Genomic DNA, 5,991 nt, shown 5'->3' on the forward strand with positions numbered 1-5,991 from the left:
AAAAGAAACAAAACAAAATTCTTTTCTTTTATATATTGATCTTGTATTTGGTAATTTTACTAAATTTGTTTATTCAAATTTTTTGTGAATTTTTTAGGATTTTTTAACATGTAAGTTCATGTTATCCAAAAAAAGAAAATTTTACTTCTTCCTTTTTTTTTTTTTTTTTTTGGAGTCTCTTGTTTCTTTGTGTTCCTTGTTTCTCTGGCTAGGACATCCACTACTGTGTCAAATGAGAGTAGTGAAAATGGACACACTTGTCTTTCTTCTGATCTTTAAGGGGAAAACTTTCAAAAGTTTTGATTGAATATGAGATTAGCTCGGGGCTTGCAATCTGTGTTTTTTCTTTAATGGGTTTTTTAAATTATTTTTTAAAATTTTTTATATAATGTGTTTTAATCCCTAGGGGTACAGGTCTGTGAATCACCAGGTTTACACATTTCACAGCACTCACCATCACTCACCATAGCACCTGCCCTCTCCAATATCCATACCCCCACCATCCTCTCCCAACGCACCTCCCCCCAGCAACCCTCAGTCTGTTTTGTGAGATTCAGTCTTTTATGGTTTGTCTCCCTCCTAATACCATCTTTTTTTATTTTTCTTTTCATACGCCGGAAACTGCCTATGTTGCATCTCCACTTCATCATATCAGGGAGATCATATGATAGTTGTATTTCTCAGATTGATTTATTTCGCCAAGCATAATACCCTCTAGTTCCATCCACGTCATCACAAATAGCAGGATTTCATTTCTTTTGATGGCTGCATAGTATTCCATTGAACATATATACCACATCATGTATCTACTGAACATTTGAATGTGTTCTTTGGGGAAACACTTGTTCATGTCTTCTATCCATGGTTTTATTGGATTATTTGTTTTTGGATGTTGACTAAAAACTGGATATTAAGTAACACACAAGACAGGTTTCCTTGAGCTTAAATTTTATTTGCATGAGTATCATTAACAGGAAAAAATATGCATATGGGTATGTACAAGTGTGTTTATGTATACATCTATCTATCTATCCTCTATCCCATGTCTTCTAATTGTGGTAAATCCTGTAAGGTGGGGAATGGGATAGTCTGAAGAAATATGCTTCTGGATATGCTGGGTAAGCAAATTTAATTGCACTCAGATGCATTGGATATAAGTGAATCACTCAAATGAGTTATTTAATATTATATAGAAACAAATTAAAAGTTTATGTAGTTGAAAATAATAGGTAGTTAAAATAATTTTTTTGTTTGTTGTTTTTGTGTCTTTTTTTGTTTATATATACTATGGTGTGAATGTTTATGTCTCCCAAAATCATATTATGGAATCTAACTCTGGAAGTGATAGTATTAAAACTTAGGGGCCTTTGGGAGGTGATTAGGTCATAAGTGGGATTACAGTCCTTTTAAAGGAGACCCCAGTGAGTTCTCTTGATTCATTCATCATGTACGTTTACAGTGAGAAGATAGCCATCTATGAGGAAGTGGGCTCTCCCTGGATCTGCCCATTCCTTAATCTTGAACTTCTCCGTTCTAGAACTGTGAGAAATAAATTCCTGTTCTTTATAAGCTATTAAGTCTATATCATGTCCGTTATAGCAGCCTGCATGCAGAAGGACACTATGACCTAAAATGAGAGCAATAAATATAAAGTTTCAGTAAAGTCAGTTGGTACAATGTTTTGTTTTTTTTTTTTTACTTAGAGAAGACATGCTGCTTCATGTTAAACCTTGATATTGTATATGTTTCTTGAAGGGCCACTTCTTACTCCTTTGTGTGTTTTCCACAAAGTCCAGGATGATGCCTTACATAAAGGTAATATTTTATAAATACTGTTGGAAATATATACTTCTCTAAAATCTTATTTTGCCTACAGATTACTTGGATCCACTTTGTCTTGTGTAGAATATTTGAAATATATTAAGAACAGAATGTCTCTCTAAATAACATTTAGAATCATCATTAGTTTATGACTCCTGACTCATTTGTTTATGCAGTGATACTTACTTCAAGAACACTGAAGTTTGTAATATAATTTTGAATTAATCACCAAGCTAGTTTATTTTAACTTATGAAAAAATAATTTCTCATGTTGGTTTAATTCTGCTCTTATGTTATGGTCATGACATTTTCATTAAAATAAAGTAGAAAATAGAAGTAAATAATTAATGAAAAATAAAAAATAATAAATAAAAAATAAAAGCAAATCTCTTGTGAAATGTTAAACTTTTCTTACTTATTTTGTTTTGCTTTTCCTCTACCATGCTGGCAAAGCTGTATGTTGCAGATAAGTATAATTTTCTAGGTGCTAGGTTTGTTACTTTTACTAAAATTTTCAAAATATAAGGAGTTGAATAGTCATGGATTGTTTATTAAACTCCTTATCTACACATATAAAAATAAAACAATGATGGTGACCTGGGTATTTCTAAAATTGTATTCTGTTTTTCCATATTATGGTTTACAATGTAATTAATAAAGATTCTGCATATATTAACATCCATCCCCTTCTATCTCATCTGTATGTCCATACAGAGCATGTATGATTTCTATTCATTTCTATGTTGTGGTGAAGAGATTGTCTGAAGTAGCCTATATTTATGCAGGTAGATCTTAAGCTACGGTGCTCTTGTTTATTTGCTTGTTCGTGATCACTATGTCTGAAAGATGATAACTATTGCATCAGGTGTGACGATTAAAAAATATTATTGGTGCCTGATACGCTGTATTAAATAGGTAAGTCGATTCATAATTTGTTAATTAAATTAGAAAAGAAATTCCTTTGGATTTGTTCTTTATTAAGAGTTTTTTTTTAACGAATTCCTTGGGATGTTTTTTGTGTAATATATATCACATGCCTCAACCTTTAAATTTGAATGTAGAAAAGAGTTATCAGAATGAGCCTAGAAAATATTGTTATGGGGGTGCCTGGGTGGCTCAGTGGGTTAAGCCGCTGCCTTCGGCTCAGGTCATAATCTCAGAGTCCTTGGATAGAGTCCCACATTGGGCTCTCTGCTCAGCAGGGTGCCTGCTTCCTCCTCTCTTTCTGCCTGCCTCTCTGCCTACTTGTGATCTCTCTCTGTCAAATAAATAAATAAAATCTTAAAAAAAAAAAGAAAACATTGTTTTGAAATATTTTTGTTCTGTTATATTATGTTAACTTAGGAAATAATGGTAGTTATTTTTATTAGCATTTCCTACTTTCCACATGCCCTTACAGATGAGATATCATGTTTTTCCTACTCTTTTTATCGTGGTTGTTATATTCTTCATGATCAATAACAATCAATAAAAATTCATAACATTAATTTTCTTTGGGAAAGTGATATTTTAGCAAGAATCCATGACCAAAAATTTTAGCTGTTGTTCTTCCAGGAGATGAGACTATCAATGTTCCCGAAATTTTAAGAAATAGAACTTATTAATTGTGTTGGTTGATGTTTATTGTCTCTGAACTTAGAGGTGCATAATTCAATTTAAAATTTATTTTGGGGCCCCTGGGTGGCTCAGTGGGTTAAAGCCTCTGCCTTTGGCTCAGGTCATGATCCCAGGGTCCTGGGATCGAGCCCCGCATCGGGCTCTTTGCCTAGCAGGGAGCCTGCTTCCTCCTCTCTTTCTGCCTGCCTCTCTGCCTACTTGTGATCTCTATCTGTCAAATAAAATAAATAAATTCTTAAAAAAAAACAGAGTGGACCTTATGGGGGTGCTTATCTGAAATTGAGGGACATTATAAAAAAATAAAAAATAAAATTTATTTTGAATTGAAAACAAGATCTTACTGAAGTTTAGGCATCCCACTTTATATCAGGCCTCCAGTACATTCTAATTTATTTATAGAAAATATCATAAACATGAATGACACTTTTCCTATTGCATTTATATGAAACTGCAATGACTCAAAGATGTCAGATTTGAAAAGCACTACCTTTCTATAATTTCTGTTTCCTAGGAGGAATGGATATACCATTTTAGCACAATTATCCAACAGTATTCAAAACCACCATGAATTTTAAAACATAGTTATTACATCCTAAAAATCAAGTATGAAAATGTATAAACAACCAAATCTCTATCTGTAAATGAAATACTCCCACACAGACGGGTTTTAAAACTTTCTAACTTAAGGAATTTGATAGCACAGACTCAGGGTAGTAGTTTCAGTGCCTACAGTATACTTTCAGGGAGAGAGTAATGTAAGCTCTGAGTCACTTTCTGCCTAGAGATGACCTAATAGTGGTTCTGGCATTGTTTGTTTGTTTTTGAAAATACGTTCCTGGGCGTCATTCAGAAAATGCAGAGTTTGGCATCTATATAAATTAAGGATGATCTTTTTGAACTTTTGTCTTTCATTACATCAAATTACCATAATTGGACAGAAATTCCACTAAATTAAGCATTGTTAGGAAATGTGTAAATTGGAGCTACTCAAATTAGTTGCTCTTTGAACTATGTGCTGTTGGTTCAGGATTAGATAAGGAGTTTGAAGGCAAACCTAAATCATTGCTTCCTTTTTTGAGAGATTCTCAGCATATTTTCTTAAAATTAGCTGAAATAAACAATGTGTTTAGTCGCAAAGTGATTTGCATTTTTGCACAAACTCCCTATCTCCTTGAGAATTATAACAAATATTTCATGAAACATCATTGATCTTTACTTTGTTACACTGCTGTAAAGTACATTCAGAGTTGCCAGTTAAAGGTGTTAGTGTTGAGATGAAATGTCATGCATTTTTCTTCACTTCCATGCAAATGAACATAGTAATTTATTAAGACACAATGAAGAAAAAAAATTGACAATGAGTTCCAGATTTTAAAAATCACTTGCCATTCAATCCAAATTGTGAGTTTGATCGGTTACCGAACACTTTATAATGCACCCCCGGTAATTTTACAGAGATTACTTTTTTCTTACCAATTCTTGATTATTCTGTCTTGCAATGCAGAGAAAGCTAACTAATTTAAAATAAACTTCCGTTAATTTTGATTGTTATAAACTTAAAATTGACTAATTTCCATATACAGAGTTTAAAATGTTCACAATTTACATTAAATATATATTCTGTGTATACCTTGGAAAAATTATACTGAAAATTGAAATTAAAATGATGTTGTATATAGCTGCAAGAAGCCGCCTGTCCCATTTCATCTTACTATATAAGTTGTGTAGGTAATTTATAAAATCCCTGCTGCATAACAAATCTATTTTTTGTTGGAATGGGTAGTAATGTTTCTTCTTATTTCGAAATAAGAGTTGGTCTATGAGTGCCTCTGCAACTGTATTTTTCCTAGGTGGCTTCATGGTCTTGAACTGAGAAAGCTCAGAGCATTAAACATCAAAGTAATATATTTTGACATAATTAGACATCAAGGAAATGCAATTAAAATGACACTGAGATATCACTACACACTTACCAGAATGGCTAAAATAAAATATAATGACAAGCCCAAAAGAAAATATATACCATTTGATTATACACAATGGCAAGTTGTACCATAACTTAACCATCTCAGACTAGTGTAGTGTTAAATTTGTTTTTCTAAGCCATGTTTTGGGTCACTTACCACTTTTCAAGGATATAAAGTGCTATCATTTTACTTAAAACTGTGAAATTTGGTCAGATTTAAATTTCAATTTATGTTAAAACATTCTGTAAACTGTGTTAGACTTTGACATTTGTTCCCTCAGTTCAGTGAATAACACTATATCATATTCTGAAAAATACGCTAATTTTTATTTTGAAAAATATCCCTTTTTCCTCTATGAATTGGGCCATGGAGAAGGTGACACCGACTCGCTTCGCAAACTGACTTGGTGAGAGACCCAGGCAGCTCCATGGGTCTTGGCCCACCCATGACTACTCCAGTCAAGTGTAGTGATCAGGCCTGGGTTGATGAGGAGTGGTTGCTATGACCTCAAAGCTTTGTGACATCACAGATGCTGGCTTCACTGAAGCAGCTGTCCCTCTCCCATGACCTTGGTGTCCTATGGCTT

This window comes from Mustela nivalis (genome assembly GCF_964662115.1).
Source record: "Mustela nivalis genome assembly, contig: HAP1_SCAFFOLD_540, whole genome shotgun sequence".
Classification (NCBI taxonomy): Eukaryota; Metazoa; Chordata; class Mammalia; order Carnivora; family Mustelidae; genus Mustela; species Mustela nivalis.